Genomic DNA, 17,625 nt, shown 5'->3' on the forward strand with positions numbered 1-17,625 from the left:
ATCTGCTGAGGAAGATTGCTCGCCTACACAAGAAGAAGTAGGGTGCTTGGTGGCACGACGAGTACTAACCGCCCGAGTTAAGAAGGACGAGCAACTGCAAAGAGAGAACCTATTTTACACCCGTTGCAAAGTGGGAGACAAGGTATGTAGCCTTATCATTGACGGTGGGAGCTGCACGAACGTGGCAAGCTTACTCATGGTTGAGAGTCTAGGGCTCCCAACTACTAAACATCCACACCCTTATTGCCTCCAATGGCTAAGCGAGGATGGAGAGATACGTGTCTTCCAACAGGTATGCATTCCCTTTTCCATTGGCACTTACACCGATGAAGTTGTTTGTGACGTCGTGCCCGTGCATGCTACCCATGTCATCTTGGGGAGGCCCTGGCAATTTGACAAACACATCACATTCGATGGAAGGGCAAACAAGTACACACTCTTGCATGATGGCAAACGTAAGGTCCTCACACCCCTCACACTTGCACAAGTGTATGAGGACTAACTTAAGTTGCAAAAAGAGTGTGAACAAAACCGTCAAAGGACGAAACAAAAGGCAGTCGACCCTAGCAAAGGCTCCACTTCTGCAAGTGAGCCATCAACCAAGGGTCAAGTGAGCACATTTAGTGTTGCATATGACAAATCACCTACTGCACCTCCCACTAGGAAGCAAAACATGATCATTAAGGCTAAGGATGTTAGAAAAGTTGTCCATTCTAATCAGCCTGTACTTCTCATGATTTGCAAACATGTGCTTTTAGATGTTGGTATTGCCTTCAAGTATGGTTGCTCTTTTGCAGGAATTTGAGGACGTTTTCCCAGACGAAGTCCCTGATGGCTTACCACCCATTCGAGGGATTGAGCACCAAATCGACCTGATTCCTAGAGCACCACTACCTAACAAACCTGCTTACCGCATGGGTCCTGATGAGACAAAGGAGCTTCAAAGGCAAGTTGATTGCCTATTAGGTAAGGGTTGGGTAAAGGAGAGTCTCAGTCCTTGTGCTGTGCTTGTGGTACTTGTCCCCAAAAAAGATGGTACTTGGCGCATGTGCACTGACTGTAGGGCCATCAATGCTATTACTGTTAAGTATCGTCATCCCATTTGTAGATTAGATGATATGTTGATGAACTCAATGGTGCTGTAATATTCACCAAAATTGATTTAAGGAGTGGCTATCATCAAATTAGAATGAAAGAAGGCGATGAATGGAAAACGGCCTTCAAAACCAAGCATGGTCTCTATGAGTGGCTAGTCATGCCTTTTGGGTTGACTAACGCCATAGCACCTTCATGCGACTAATGAACATGTCTTGAGGAGTTTTATTGGCAAATTTGTCATTGTCTACTTTGATGATATTCTGATCTATAGTCGCAGTGAACAGGAGCACTTGGAGCATGTGAGACTAGTTCTTGAGACACTTTGAAAGGCGCGTTTATACGCTAATCTTAAGAAGTGCACCTTTTGTACTAATGAACTTGTGTTTCTGGGTTATGTAGTGAGTTCGCAAGGTATCAAAGTAGATAAGTCCAAGATTGAGGCCATCGAGCAATGGCCAACTCCCACATCCGTCCCTGAGGTGCGCAGCTTTCTTGGATTGGCGGGTTTCTATCGGTGCTTTGTCAAGAACTTCAGCACCATTGCCGCTCCAATGACCACCGTTACCAAGAAGAACAACAAGTTCTATTGGGGGAAGCCCAAGAACAAGCATTTCTTACCCTCAAAAACAAACTCACACATGCACCTGTTTTGGCATTACCAAACTTTAACAAGACTTTTGAAATCGAGTGTGAAGCTTCTGGTGTAGGTATTGGTGTTGTCCTCATACAAGACAAAAGGCCTTGTGCCTTCTTTAGCGAGAAACTAGGAGGAGCTGCCTTAAACTACCCAACGTATGACAAGGAGTTATACGCACTAGTGAGGGCCTTGGAGACCTGGCAACACTATCTTCGCCCTCGAAGTTCGTAATACACACTGATCACGAGTCACTGAAGTTTCTCAAGGGGCAACCTAAGTTGAGCAAGAGACATACCAAGTGGGTAAGCTTCATTGACACCTTTTCCTATGTAATTAAGTATAAGACTGGCAAAACGAATGTGGTTGCTGATGCCTTATCACATAGACATTCTTTGCTTATCTTCCTTGATGCTAAGTTATTAGGGTTCGAAATGATTAAGGAACTCTACACGCATGATCATAACTTTGGTGACATATATGCTGCTTGTGTTAAGAACCAACATGGAAAGTACTTTTTGCATGATGGATTTCTATTTCATGTGGATAAGCTGTGTATGCCTAATTCTTCCATCCGTGATCTTTTGGTTAGGGAGGCACATAGTAGTGGTCTCATGGAACACTTTGGCATGGTTAAGACACTAGCCATGTTACAAGAGCATTTCTACTAGCCTCACATGATACGTTCCTCGATCCACACGTCTCGAGACACTAGCACGTTTGCTCAAGGATCTAGCAAGGTTGTCCAACGCTTGGTTTGCGGAACCTAGAATCAAATGGACGACATGATTTGATTTAGGTGGTAGACGACACTCCGATGAAGGTGAATACTCCAGGGGAATAGGTCGGATGAACAATCAAGGACAGGACGCAAGATTGCTCAATAACCCTTGCCAAAGCAAGTTAAAGGCTCGAATTCTCTAGAAAGAAAACGAAAGTACTAAGAATTTTATTCATAAAACTTGTGTCTTTAACCTTACAAAGCTAGCCTATTTATAGGCTAAAGATAACAAGAAAACCCTAAAGAAACCCTAAGGAAAAAGTCGGCCAGCTTGTCTTCAAGATGGGCCGGCCCATGCCTTCTACTAGGCAACTAGTCCAACTAAATAAATAACAAGGACTAAGGCCCTACTCGGCCAACTCACAAAGAGGCCCACTTGATTCTTCATGGGCTTGGATCAAAGTGTAAGTTGCTTGATTGACTCTTTCCAAGCCTTCAATATCTCTATGGGCCCCATGTTGATCTTGGACAACTCGAACAAGGGCTTGGAGGGATTCTTTGAAGAGCTTGGCCCATGCACATGTTACAGGGCCCAATGGGACTCGGACTGGGCTCTGGTTCATGCACACATCAGTCCCCTCCTCTTGAGAAGGATTTGCCCTCAAATCTGGATCCTCCTCACCAAGAAATGGGCTCAGGTCCGCGACATTGAAAGTCGCGCTAACATTGTACTCCCCAGGTAGCTCCAATTTGTATGCGTTGTCATTGACTCGCTGGAGCACCCGGAATGGTCCATCACCTCTTGGGGATAATTTGTTGTGACGTTGCTTGGGAAATCACTCTTTCCTCAAGTGTAGCCAAACCCAATCTCCTGGCTCAAAAATTATCTTAGGTCTTGGGAGCTCTGATACCAACTGATACGTTCCTCGATCCACACGTCTCGAGACACGTAGCACGTTTGCCCAAGGATCTAGCGAGGTTGTCCAACACTTGGTTTGCGGAACCTAGAATCAAACGGACGACACGATTTGATTTAGGTGGTAGACGACACTCCGATGAAGGTGAATACTCCAGGGGAATAGGTCGGATGAACAATCAAGGACAGGATGCAAGATTGCTCAATAACCCTTGCCAAAGCAAGTTAAAGGCTCGAATTCTCTAGAAAGAAAACGAAAGTACTAAGAATTTTATTCATAAAACTTGTGTCTTTAACCTTACAAAGCTAGCCTATTTATAGGCTAAAGATAACAAGAAAACCCTAAAGAAACCCTAAGGAAAAAATCGGGCAGCATGTCTTCAAGATGGGTCGGCCCATGCCTTCTACTAGGCAACTAGTCCAATTAAATAAATAACAACGACTAAGGCCCTACTCGGCCGACTCACAAAGAGCCCCACTTGATTCTTCATGGGCTTGGATCAAAGTGTAAGTTGCTTGATTGACTCTTTCCAAGCCTTCAATATCTCTATGGGCCCCATGTTGATCTTGGACAACTTGAACAAGGGCTTGGAGGGATTCTTTGAAGAGCTTGGCCCGTGCACGTGTGACAGGGCCCAATGGGACTCGGGCTGGGCTCTGGTTCATGCACACATCATCACATGCGTCGAGATGTGAAGCGCATGGTTGGTAGATGTGTCACTTGTCACAAAGCGAAGTCTAAGGCAAATCCGTATGGCCTGTATACCCCATTGCCCATTCCCCACTATCCTTGGGTAGACTTGTCCATGGACTTTGTTTTAGGACTCCCTAGGTCACCTAGGGGAAATGACTCCATCTTTGTAGTAGTTGATAGATTCTCTAAGATGGCTCATTTTATCCCCCGTCACAAAACTGACGATGCATCCTATGTTGCTACTTTGTTCTTCAAAGAAATTGTCCGTCTGCATGGTATACCTAGGACCATCGTTAGTGATAGAGATGTCAAATTTCTGAGTTACTTTTGGAAGACTTTGTAGTCTAAACTTGGCACTAGGTTATTATTCTCCACCACTAGTCATCCACAAAGCGATGGACAAACTGAAGTTGTCAATCGCACACTTGGCACACTACTTCGGGTTTTGATTAAAAAAATCTTAAAACTTGGGAAGAGTGCCTGCCTCATGTTGAATTCGCCTACAATCGAGCTGTTCACAGTGCTACACACTACTCACCTTTTGAAATCGTTTATGGCTTTAACCCGCTGACCCCTCTTGATTTAGTACCCTTACCTTCCTCTGAGCACACAAGTTTAGACGAGAAAAAGAAGGTTGATTTTGTGCGCAGGTTACATGAAGCCGTTCGAGCAAACATTGAGAGACGTACTCAACAATACACCCAGCAGGCCAACAAGCACCATCGCAAGATGATTTTCGAGCCTGGAGATTGGATTTGGCTACACTTGCAAAAAGAGAGGTTCCCCAAGCAGTGACAAAGCAAGTTATCCCCAAGAGGTGATGGACCCTTTCGAGTGCTCCAACGAGTTAATGACAACGCTTACAAATTGGAGCTACCCGGGGAATACAATGTTAGCGTGACCTTCAATGTCGTGGACTTGAGCCCATTTCTTGATGAGGAGGATCCAGATTTGAGAGCAAATCCTTCTCAAGAGGAGGGGACTGATGTGTGCATGGATCAGGGCCCACGCAATGACCTAGTCCGAGTTCCATTGGGCCCAGTCACACGTGCACGGGCCAAACTCTTCAAAGAATCCCTCCAAGCCCTCGTTCGAGTTGTCCAAGACGAACATGGAGCCCATAGAGATATTGAAGGCTTAGAAAGAAATAATCAAGTAACGTACACCTTGATCCAAGCCCATGAAGAATCAAGTGGGCCTCCACGTGAGACGGCCGAGTAGAGCCTTAGTCCTTAATACTTATTAGGTTGGACTAGTTGCTTAGAAGAACATGGGCCGGCCCATCTTGTCCACCAAGATGGCCAACTGCTCTTCAGGGTTTCTTTAGGGTTTTCTTGTTACCTTTAGCCTATAAATAGGCTAGCTTTGTAAGATTAAACACACAAGTTTTATGAATAAAATTTCCTTTACTTCGATTCATCCTCTAAAAGAGAGTATCAATTCCTTTTATTGAGTAATCTTGCGTCTTGTCCACGGTTGTTCATCCAACCTATCCCTTGGAGTAGCCATCTTCATTGGAGTCATCGTTCTACCGCCTACAATCAAGTCGTGTCGTCCGCTTGATCATAGGTCCCGCAATCCAAGCATAGGACAACCTCGCTAGATCCTTGGGCAAACGTGCTACGTGTCTCGAAACAAGTTGATCGAGGACCGTATCAATATTCGGTTTCCCACTCCTCCAATCAAAAATTCAGATTGTTCTCCTTCCCAATTCCCTTCTATAAAAACCCCCAAGCAAATCTGACACTCTCACACACTCAAGACTAGATTCGAATTTGGCTTCCCTTGCGCAAACCCTCAAGGTGATTTTGGTCCTCTCTCATAACAATGGAGAACCAACAAAGTGATGCACACAACCCTACTCAAGCCTCCAAGAAATTCACTCCAAAACCAAGGAAACCCTTCACCACCGCAAGGGAGTACAAAAAGATGTTTACTCGAAGGGTCTCCAAGAGGTGGTGGATGTAAGACCCCGGTTAGTAGGTGAGGGGAATTATTTGTGCGGTAAAATTGGGGTTTAGTGCTAATTAGAAAACCCTAATTTAATCATAAGTTCGAGTTGTAGTTAAAGTTAGTTATGCTAGTGTGTGTTTTAGTACAGGTAAGTATAGGATCTGATCCATTTTATATAGATTAAATAAGTTTAAAAGAACTTAGAACACCCTAAACTAGAAAAAAAAACTCTAGCATTGTGATTTATTAGAATTCTAAGTTGGGTTTAAACCCTTAATGTTTCCCATGACAAAAAGCTTGTTGTTTAATTGCATTTGTGTATGTTAATACATGGTTAAGTATAGATGATTAAGTTAGTGGGGTGATTAGTAGAGAAACTAAGTAAGATTAATTAGTTTGGACTAGATTAAGTTTAGATCCTATGGAGTAAAACATAAGAAGTTCAAATGTTTAAGGGCAAGAGTTGATCACATGCAAAGTTGGAGTGTAAAGGCTAAAGAGCAAAATTGAAGTTTTTATGTGATTGGTTGTTAGGGAAAATATCTTCTAATGCTTTGACTAAGTTTATATCATAAGGTTTGCTAGATAATCATAAGAAATAAACAAAACAAAAACCAAAAGGAGAAAAGGGGAGAGAGGGCCGAAACTTGAAGCTTGAGAGGAGAAGAAAAATTTCTTTGGTGCATCAACTTTTGTCCATCAATCTTGAAGTTGGAGCTTGGAGGAACCTCTTTGGAAGCTTGTTGTAGTAGCTTGCACCCTTATCAACCTTGTTTGAAGGTAAGAAAGCTCTTGAAAGTTTAAGTTTGGTTAATGATTTTTGAGATGGTTGGAAATGAAGTGTATGGTTGTTGTTGAGCCTTATTATGGCTTATGAAGTGATGGTGAGATGTCTCCATGGATTATATTGATGGTTTGTTGCTCTAAGACTTTTGGTTATGGCTGCCCTAGTTAGGGTTTAATGATGCACATGTGAATTAGTTCTAATCTTGTGTTGTTTAACTTGCAAGTGATATGTTTGATGATTTGCCTCATTTGTTTGGTTGGTTGATAGCAAGGGCTGGTTTGAATAAAAAAACCCTAGGTTAAGGTAGGGTGTATTAGCTTGATTAGTGTTTGGTTGGATAGGGTTTGGCTAAGTAATGGTTGGATTAGGTTAAGTAATGTATATAATGCTAGGTTCGAAATTGTGGTTAGTGTTTGGACAGTTTTTGTGGAATTTCATGAAGAATCTTTGGATCAGTTGTATAAGATGTAGGAGCTGGTTTATGTGTGTTTATTTGGTATGAAATTGGTTAGAAAACTTGCATGAGAACCATAGCAATGGACCATGCGTTTGCGACGTACGAAACCGGTTAAACTGGAAAACAGGGCAGTCCAGAATCTGAACTTTGGCTACATTTTTCTTTGTGCTACGTACTGATTCAGGGTTTACCTAAAACATGAAAGTTGTAGCTTCTTAAGTGCTTGTTGTGTCTGCAAAATTCCAGGTCAAATGGATCTGTGTAGCCTAAGTTATGGCCAAAACCCTCGCTTCTATTCTAAACTCTGAATTGTGCTACGTTTCTTGATTTTGCTTCTGACCGTGCTCAGTTCACATTGATAACGAAGGAATTGGGTGTTGAGGTCTTCATAACACTTGTAGATCTTTGTTTCAGATTCAAAATGGTATATAGTGCGTCCAAATCCGAGTTCCGTAGCTCTAGTTATATCCAAAACAAGATCAGGTGTCAGAACTGCCTTTGAAATTGGACAGTTCTGACAGGAATTTTGGACCCATTTTTCCCTATGCTCTATATTGATTCAGCTTTTGGTCAAAACACAAAAGTTATATCCTTATAAATGAACTTTCTAACGCCTCTAGAATTTCTTGATTCTGATCTCTGAGTCATGAGTTATAGTCATTCAAACAGGGCCTGCTCGATAACCTGAATTAAAACGGCTGGGACTGTCTTGTGCATTTTTGTCCTAGTCCTATTGAGATCTGGCTTGAGGTGTCTTCATGAAAGTTGTAGCCCTTCTTCTTAGCTTCTCAATGGTACTCATGCATTTCGAACCGATGACCATAGCATGAAATTTGATCAAAATAGTTCTAGGTGCCAAATTTGCCCGGCCGTTTCCATGTTCGTTTGCCGTTTTCGCGCGTGCATGTTCCCGTTTTTCCATTTTGCTTGATTTATGCACTTTAGTAGTGGTTTGTGTAATAATGTGGTGCAACCTTCTATTACAGACGGTGGCGAACTAGACGGAGCCGGTGGGGCCCACTAGCTATCACACGCGAAGTGATTTTCGTCCTTGTGCTATCTTTGTGTTTTGTGTAAGTATTCAGGCCGTTTTTGTGTATAACTTGCTTATGTGCTTTGGTGTGGATGAGAGGGTACTTAGGCGAGGGTGTACTTGATCACACTCGACCTAAACCCTAATTTGCATTTGTGCTTTTATGAGATGTGTATATATGAATTAGGGAGAACTACATAAATAGTCCCTCACATATTGTAAATGTGAAAATTTAGTCCCTCGGATCGAAAATGATCAATTTTAGTCCTTAATAAATAAAAAAGGATCAATTTAAGTCCCTTTTCACTGTTCCGAGCAAATTTTGCCCGGAATGTCTCACGCGCACATTACATGCCCAACTTTTAAAGGGTAAAAAGGCCAAATCACTTATCTGTTAACCAAAATGTAAGAGACAAGGGTTTCCAAAATTCTTCTTCTCTTCATTTCAACCAAACCCAAAATCTAAGCTTCATCTCCATGGCGGAACCACCAACCTGTAATTGCGGTGCACCGGAGAGAGTGAAGACATCATGGACAACTGAAAATCTAGGAAAGAGGTTCTATGGTGGACATGCCAAAGTTCTGAGCTTCAGCTGCTTCACACTATCAAAGCACGGTTCAAGGATCCGCTAAGATCTTTCTCCAATTGGAATTCTTCTCTATCCTTTTGTCAATGGCATGGAGTTTCTTGCGATAGCTTGTCTCGCGTCAACAAAATAGAGCTCTCAGGGAAGAATTTATCTGGAAGTGTTCCAAAGGCTGTTTTTCAGTTGCAACATGTTGAAACCATCAATCTTTCAAATAATCAGTTGTTTGGTTCAATTCCAGGCAATTTGTCTTCTTGTTTGTCGCTTAAACATCTCAATTTAAGCAACAATAACTTTACAGGGCCACTTCCCAAAGGCTCAGTTCCGTTTCTCGAGACCTACGACTATCAAACAATATGCTTTCAGGGGCAATCCCAGAAAACATCGGACTTCTGTCAAGATAAGAGTACTTGATTTTGGTGGGAATGTTTCGGAAGAAAGAATTCCAAAGTCCACCACAAATTTGACAAGCCTTCAAGTCTTGACCTTGGCCTCTAACCAATTGGTTGGGGAAATTCCACCAGAATTAGGCCTCATGGAGAATTTGACATGGATGTATTTGGGGTACAACAATTTCTCTGGTGGAATTCCAACAAAATTTGGTGAATTAACCTTTTTACATCATCTGGATCTTGTCAACAGCAATCTCACAGGTGAAATTCTATCATCTTTGGGTAACCTCATCAATCTTCAATACCTCTTTCTCTACCTCAATAAAGTCACTGGACCAATTCCCAAATCCATTTTCGGGCTAAAAAGTTTAATACCGCTTGATCTAAGTGATAACTTTTTGTCAGGAGAAATCCCTGAAGATATATTTAAATTGCAGATCTTGGGTTGAGAGGAATCGCACAAGGAAGATAACGCTTGCAAATGGAAGTTTGCACTCAACATTGCAACTTTAGTCCCTTCCATTTTGGTTAACAGATAAGTGGTTTGGCCTTTTTACCATTTAAAAGTTGGGCACGTGATATGCGCGTGAGACATTCTGAGCAAAATTTGCTCGGAATAGTGAAAAGGGAGTTAAATTGATCCTTTTTTATTTATTAAGGACTAAAATCAATCATTTTCGATCCGAGGGACTAAATTTTCACATTTACAATATGTGAGGGACTATTTGTGCAGTTCTCCCTATGAATTATTTTGGTGTTGAACCCCTTGAGCTTGTAATTCGGGGTGACTTTTGTGGGGCCCGATCTCAAGACCTAGACGGACTATTCGAGCCAGCCGGGGCTTGGTCGAAGCCAGCCCAACCTAGTCTTAAGGTCACCAAGTTTGTGGTTCTGTAAACCAAGTTTGTGAACCGAGCTTGTGAATCAAGTTCAATTTCGTTTCGTTTGTTCGAGCCATTTTGTGAGATGACTAGCCAGTGAGGGTAATAAGGTGTTAGGTTGAAGTACATGTGGAGTTCTACGGACCCTTATATGTGGTCGACGGAGTGTCGACAGGAGGTCACTCATGGCAAACGACTTGGCTTTGGAGCCAACCTGTATCCTTAATTGTGTTGTTACTTTTATACTTGCGATTTGACATCCTTGTAACGTAATTGTTTGTCTTAATGTGAAATTTACGTTTTTACCCCTGTTTACTTACTAAGCATATAGCTTACTCCTTTCCCTTTGTTTTTCTTAACAAGAGCCGACGCGGGGAAACTTTTGGCACTATCACTAGAATAGTTAGGCTTGATTTGTAATAGCTGGACAACTAAGATGTTTCTTCTTGTTTTGGTGATCTGTATAAGGACCCCTCTTTGGGTCTACTTTCTACTTTTGTATACTAGCATAGGATAATGTAGTAGTTTGGATAACTCCTTTTGAGGAAGTAAATAGAACTCTTTTGGGGTTGTATATATTGTGAATAGTATGCTTTTGGTTTATATAGTTATTGTTGTTTCGTATTTTTGAGTCCTGGCGCGAGCTAGGTAGGCGTTCCGCCGATATCCTAGGGTTCGCCCTTGGGAGAAGCGGGGGCATCACAGTGGATCAAAACTTTTGAGTACTTTTCTTTTTGTTTGAATTTTCTGTTTTGGGGTAAAACAGCACGATATAAGAAACTGATTTGGCAATAAAATTCAACTTTCCGCTCTTCTTGTTTTTTTTTTCCTTGCCACCCAAATGGCTTTCTTTCTTTTCTTTTCATTTCTATTTTTTTTTTACTTAACAAACATCACAAACACTTGGCCGAATGGATCAAAACCAGAATCTCTTTAGCTCTATCTCCCCACAATCAACGATCAAGCACTCCAAGTTCTTACAAGAACTTCCAAGATAATAATTATCAAGAACTTCAAGAACTTCAAGAAATTCAAGATACCCTTAATTCTTGTAGATTCTCTCAAGATTCACAAACACCAACTAGTTTTACCAAAAATCAGTTTTGAAAATTAAGGAAACAACTTGGATGAAGCAAACAAAACTTGGACAGATTTGAAACGAGAGGATCCCTAGCAAGAGGATCCCTAGCGCGACAAGAAACCCTAGCGCAAGAAGAAACCCTAGCCGCCACAAGATCCGACTTTCTTGCTGCCCAAGCGACAACTACGCGAGCAAAACAGGTTTGGTAGGTTCCAAACAGAATTTTGTATGCCACAAGTGCACACAAAACCACGAACAGAAGTGAAGTCTCACGCTACACACGAGGGCGGCGAGAATTGGTGTCAACTAACGACCCAACAACAGGAACAAGTTGCGGGCAGATGTGAACACGAACTCGGCGAAAACTTGACGCAACAAACAAGTGCAAGCGGACAGAATTTATGAGACAACAAGACACCACAAAGACGGACAGATTAGAAACAAGACTCAACGCTAGCAACAACCCAAAAATTGACACGACAAGGACGAACGAAAGATGCGGACAGAATTGTTTTCCTTTTTTTTTTTTAAATAAGGCAGTGGAACAAAGGAATTCTAGACAACAAACAAAGACGAGAACAATGGATATAACGGAAGATACCTCCACCTAAGCTCTGAAGCCAACTGATATGCTCCTCGATCAACACATTTCGAGACACGTAGCACGTTTGTCCAAGGATCTAGCGAGGTTGTCCAACGCTTGGATGGCAGAACCTAAAACCAAAACGGACGACACGAGTTGGTTGAAGGTGGTAGAATGATGACTCCAAATGAGGTTATTACTCAAGTGGATAGGTCGGTAGAACAATCACGGACAATCACGAGATTGCTCAAGAATCCTTGCCAATGCAAGTGAAAGGTTTGAATGCTCTCAACAATTGAAGAGAAACAAATCAGAATTTTATTATCAAATTGCGTAACCCTTTAACCACAGAAAGTGAGCCTTTATACAGGCTAACGGACTAATGAAAACCTAAGGGAAATAATAAAGGAGGTTCGGCCACTCCTTGGACAGGCGGGCCGACCCATGACTGAATAAAATAGTCTAATCCAACTCTAAACAATTGAAACCTAGCACTAAGGCCTAAGGCCTAGTCGGCCATCCCACTTGGAGGCCCACTTGATTCTTCATGGGCTTGGATCATCGTGTAGACAACTTGATTATCCCCTTCCAAGCCTTCAATGTCCATATGGACTCCTTGTTGGTCTTGGACATTTCGCACAAGAGCTTGGAGTGACTCCTCGAAGCGCTTGGCCTGTGCATGTATGACTGGGCCCAATGGAACTTGAACTGGGTCATTACTTGGGCTAAGGTCCGTGCACACATCACTTAAACCACAAACACCTTAGCCAAACCGCCTTTGAATTCTTGAGTTTCTAAAATCAGTTGAGCTAGTTTTTGCTAGTCGATTTGACTGAAATTTGAGGACTGGTTCTTACATTATTTGAGCACCCCAAAAACACTATTTACTCTCCAAAATACTGACCAAAAACTCAGTAAAACAACAGCTCAAAAAATTTCCAGTTTCGGGTAGAGTTTTTTCTAGGATTTGTAAAATTCTGCTTTGTGTCTTATTACTTGCTTATAGGGTATTTAATTCTGGAATTTTTGAGAGTTTGAGTTGTTTTAAGAACTTCGAGAAGGAAAATTGAGAGTGAGTGTGTTTCCTTAAGTGATACACGAGTGTTTTGCAAGGTAGACTAGGATACGCTTGTTTTGGAAGTTTGACAATATGTCTCAAGAGGGGAACATACCCGAGGCATCTAAGACTGACGTGTCACTCAAACTAGTGCTCCAAACTCTTCGAAATCAAGCGAAGAGACATGAATTTGTGATGACACAATTATCCGACAGGTTGTGATGTGTGCACGGACCTTAGCCCAAGTAATGACCCAGTTCGAGTTCCATTGGGCCCAATCACACGAGCACAGGCCAAACACTTCAAGGAGTCACTCCAAGCCCTTGTGCGAAATGCCCAAGACCAACAAGGAGTCCATAGGGATATTGAAGGCTTAGAAGGGGATAATCAAGTTGTCTATACAATGATCCAAGCCCCTCCAAGTGGGATGGCCGACTAGGCCTTGGGCCTTAGTGCTAGGTTTCAATTGCTTTGAGTTAGATTAGATTGTTTTATTGAGTCATGTGTCGGCCCACCTTGTCCAAGGAGTGGCTGAACCTCCTTTCCTATTTTCCTTAGGGTAAGGTTTACTTTGTACAGTTAAAGGGTACACAATTTTGATACTAAAATTCTGATTTGTTTCTCTTCAATTATTGAGAGCATTCGATCCTTTACTTGCTTTTGGCAAGGGTTCTTGAGCAATCTCACGAAGCTCCTTGATTGTTCTACCGACCTATCCATTAGAGTAATCACCTCTGTTGGAGTCATCGTTCTACTACCCTTCAACCAATTCGTGTCGTCCGTTTTGGTTTTAGATCCCGCAATCCAAGCGTTGGACAACCTCGCTAGATCTTTGGGCAAGTGTGCTACGTGTCTTGAAAAAAGTTGATCAAGGACCGTATTAGTTGGCTTCAGAGCTTAGGTGGAGGTATCTTTAGTTATATCCTTGTTTTTCGTAGTTGTATCGTAGGGTTTTTATGTTTTGTCCGCTGCCTTGTTAATAAAAAAAGGAAAAAAAAAATGACAATGTTCACCGACACTGTTAACGTTACTGTTCATCCGAACACAAAATCTGTTGGTGTGTTATCCCTTTTGTGTTTGTGTCTAGTTTGTCGATAATTTCTGTCCAAAATTTGTCATAAGGTTGTGTTCCCAAATCTGTCTTGGTCATTAGTCATCACTTGAGCAACAAGAAAACAAGTGGGGCAGCGGCTAGGGTTTCTTTGTTTCAAATTTGTCCAAGTATTGCTTGCTTCATCCAAGTTGTTTACTTAATTTTCAAAATTGATTTTGAGTAAAACTAGTTGGTGGTTCGTGAATCTTGAGAGAATCTACAAGATTTAAGGGCTTCTTGAATTTCTTGTTTACCAACTTGAAGTTCTTGAAATTCTTGACAAGTATCTTGGAAGTTCTTGAGGGAAGTCGAATATTGTTGCATGTCTTAAGCCGAAACCAAATCTGGAATTGTTTCTTTAGGCCAAGTGCCTTGGTTGTTCGTCGTTTGAGTTCAAAAAAAAAGAAAGAAAAGGGAGGGGCGCCTTCGGTTGCCAAGAAAAAAAAGAAAAGTTGAACTTTATTGCCACATCCTTTCTTACATCGTGATTTATACTCCAAAACAGAAAAAAAAATTCAAACCAAAAGCAAAGGAATTCAAAAGTTTTGACCTACCTCTTCTTGAAATTCTTGAATTTCTTGGTTCTTGGGAACTTGTTTCACCTTCCTCTTGAACATCTTCTTGTACTCCTTTGCGGTGGTGAAGGGTTTCCTTGGTGATGTGTGCACGAACCTTGGCCCACGCAATGACCCAGTTCGAGTACCATTGGGCCTAGTCACATGTGCATGGGCTAAGCAATTCAAGGAATCACTCCAAGCCCTTGTACGGAATGTTCAAGACCAACAAGGAGTTCATCGAGACATTGAAGGCTTGGAAGGTGATAACCCAGTTGTCTACACGATGATCCAAGCCCGTGAAGAGAGCCCATGAAGAGTCAAGTGGGCCATGGCCGATTAGGCCTTAGTGTTAGGAGTCCTAAATTTAGATTAGTCTTTTTTTGCTAGCCATGGATTCGGCCCACCTTTGTCTAGGGATGGCCGAACCACTAGGCCCTTTTTTATTGAGTCCATGGATTGCCCCACCTTGTCCAAGGAGTGGCCGACCATCTAGCTTTTCGATATTAGGGTTTCAGATATTAGGGTTTCATTAGTTTTGCCTATATAAAGGCTTGCTTTGTAAGCATTAAGGTAGATGGTTTTTTAACAAAGTTTGTTTATTTTCGATTCTTCTTCTTAAGAGAGATTCGAGCCTTACTTGCTCTTGGCAAGGGTGTTTGAGTAATCTTGCGTCTTGTCCTAGATTGTTCTACCGACCTATCCATTAGAGTAATCACCTCTGTGGAGTCGTTGTTGCCTATAATCAAATCGTGTCGTCCATTTGATTCTAGGTTCCGCAGTCCAAGTGTTGGACAACCTCGCTAGATCCTTGGGCAAAGTGCTATGTGTCTCGAAACAAGTTGATCGAGAACCGTATCAGTTGGCTTCAGAGCTTAGGTTAAGGTATCTCTCGTTATATCCTTGTGTTTCGTAGTTGTGTCGTTAGGGTTTGCATTATTTCCACTACATTATTCCAAAAAAAAAAAAATTTTGTTTGTGTCGTTTGTGTTCTTGTCTTGAGTCTTGCTCTAATCTATTCGCCCTTGTTGTGCTTTATTAAAAAAAAAAAAAAAAAACCTCTGTCCGTATAATTTCTTGTCATTGCCGCGTAGTGTGCTCCTGTTTGCGTTGTTGAGTTGTTGTCTCAAATCTGTCCGAAGTTCTTTGTACTTCGTTGCCGTCAAATCTGTTCGGTATTTGTGATTTGTTGTCCACTACATTCTACCCGAAGTGTGTTTCTTTGCTATCCAAAAGAAAAACAACAAAAAAAGGGAGATACGAATCTGTCCGCCGTATAGTCTTCCTTGTTGCGTCAAATTTCTAACTGTATTTGTGTCTCAATCCTGTCTGTAATCCCGTTTGGTTGTTGCATTGTTGAACCCCGCCATATAGGGTTCATTCTCTGTCCGTTTTGTGTTCAGTTCGTCGTCTTAAAATTCTGTCCATCGTTAGTCGTCGCAAATCTGTTCTTGCTGTTAGTTCGCTATCTACAAATCCCAGATTTGTTGCATCGTGTTGCGTTAAATTTTCCAGAGTCATCTACTGCTGCTTGTGATACGGTCCTCGATCAACTCGTTTCGAGACACGTAGCACGCTTGCCCAAGGATCTAGTGAGGTTGTCCAACGCTTCGATTGCCGAACTTAAAATCAAACGGACGACACGATTTGATTGAAGGCGGTAGAACGACGACTCCAATCGAGGTGATTACTTAAGTGGATAGGTCGGTAGAACAATCAAGGACGATCACGAGATTGCTCAAGAACCCTTGCCAATGCATGTAATAGAATTGCACTCTCCATGTAAGAGAAACAAAAACAAAATTTATTATCATAAAACGGCTACCATCCAACCTTACAAAGCAAGCCTTTTTATAGGCTAAGGGTTACTAAAACCCTAAGGGAAACAGGAAAGGGAATTCGGCCATCTTGGGTTAAGATGGGCCGGCCCATGCTCTACTAAAACAAACTAATCCAACTCTAATTAATCGTACCCTAACACTAAGACCTAGGCCCTATTCGGCCAACTCACTTGGAGGCCCACTTGAGCCTTCATGGGCTTGGATCATGGTGTAGATAACTTGACTCTTCATGGGCTTGGATCATGGTATAGATAACTTGATTGTCTCCTTCCAAGCCTTTAATGTCTCTATGAAAGCCTTGGGTCAGGGCCGCCATCCATCTCGCCATCCGTGCACACATCAGTCCCCTCCTCTTGAGAAGGATTTGTCCTCAAATCTGGATAGAGATGAATGATACTAACAAGAGTTAGTAGCATGACACCTCAAATCTCCACATATTGACTCTCTTAGATTGAATGATACTTGCATATATTATGATTAAGATAATTCGGTGCACATGTCTCTTGGTTAGCTTCAAGGGGTTCTCAAACAAGGACATTCGCCAAGGTAGGAAGGAACATGTAAAAGGCTTGTGAACGTTCCAGGTTGCAACCCGAGGCTCGCTAATTAGCCTTCGAGCGCGGACATTCACATGCATTTCATAATGATGTTCATTGAAACTAGAAAAGTCTCAAACCTGGTTGTGCAAGGTGGTGTAATTCGGCCCTAGGCACTGAATCGGCACAACTTGCCACTCTGGAGGTGGGACACTGAGCCACCCGTGTTGCATATCCATAGACACACGAACCAGTGAGGTAAGAAGAACACTCGGATCTTGATTAACACCCTTGCGTGCATCACCCAACATAAGCGGCAGGAATGACGTGAAGTTCACCCCATACGAATCACATGCATTCGCGCAACATGCAGCTGGAACAAGCATGAAATCAGGCTGCAACTCTTTAGTCATAGTTGAAAAATTTTGGACAGCTTTACAACCTATAAAAACAAGATAACTGTCAACTTGAGACAATTCAAAAATTGGATAGAGAACTAATGGTACATTATTAACTAAATGGTAAGAAGGTGAACAAGATTTAAATGTGAAAACTCCCATTGACACTTCAATGTTCCTTCCACCAATTGATTCAACTTGAGGTTCCAGTGCTAGTCCTTTACACTTCTCATCAACACCTACATGAGAGCGACAGGAGTTAGTGCTAGTAACATGCTCAAGTAAGGCAAAGGTAAGGAATGAGCCATTAGGGGTGGCAATTCGGGTCC

At 42.1% G+C, this 17,625-nt stretch overlaps 1 pseudogene; it reads right to left on the reverse strand.

Moving 5' to 3' along the window:
* The window catches only part of LOC140015909 (uncharacterized), a 36,152-nt pseudogene extending 18,841 nt beyond the window's left edge, over nt 1-17,311 (reverse strand).
* Between the last annotated feature and the right edge of the window lie 314 nt (nt 17,312-17,625).

The sequence above is a fragment of the Coffea arabica genome, chromosome 10c (assembly GCF_036785885.1).
Source record: "Coffea arabica cultivar ET-39 chromosome 10c, Coffea Arabica ET-39 HiFi, whole genome shotgun sequence".
Classification (NCBI taxonomy): Eukaryota; Viridiplantae; Streptophyta; class Magnoliopsida; order Gentianales; family Rubiaceae; genus Coffea; species Coffea arabica.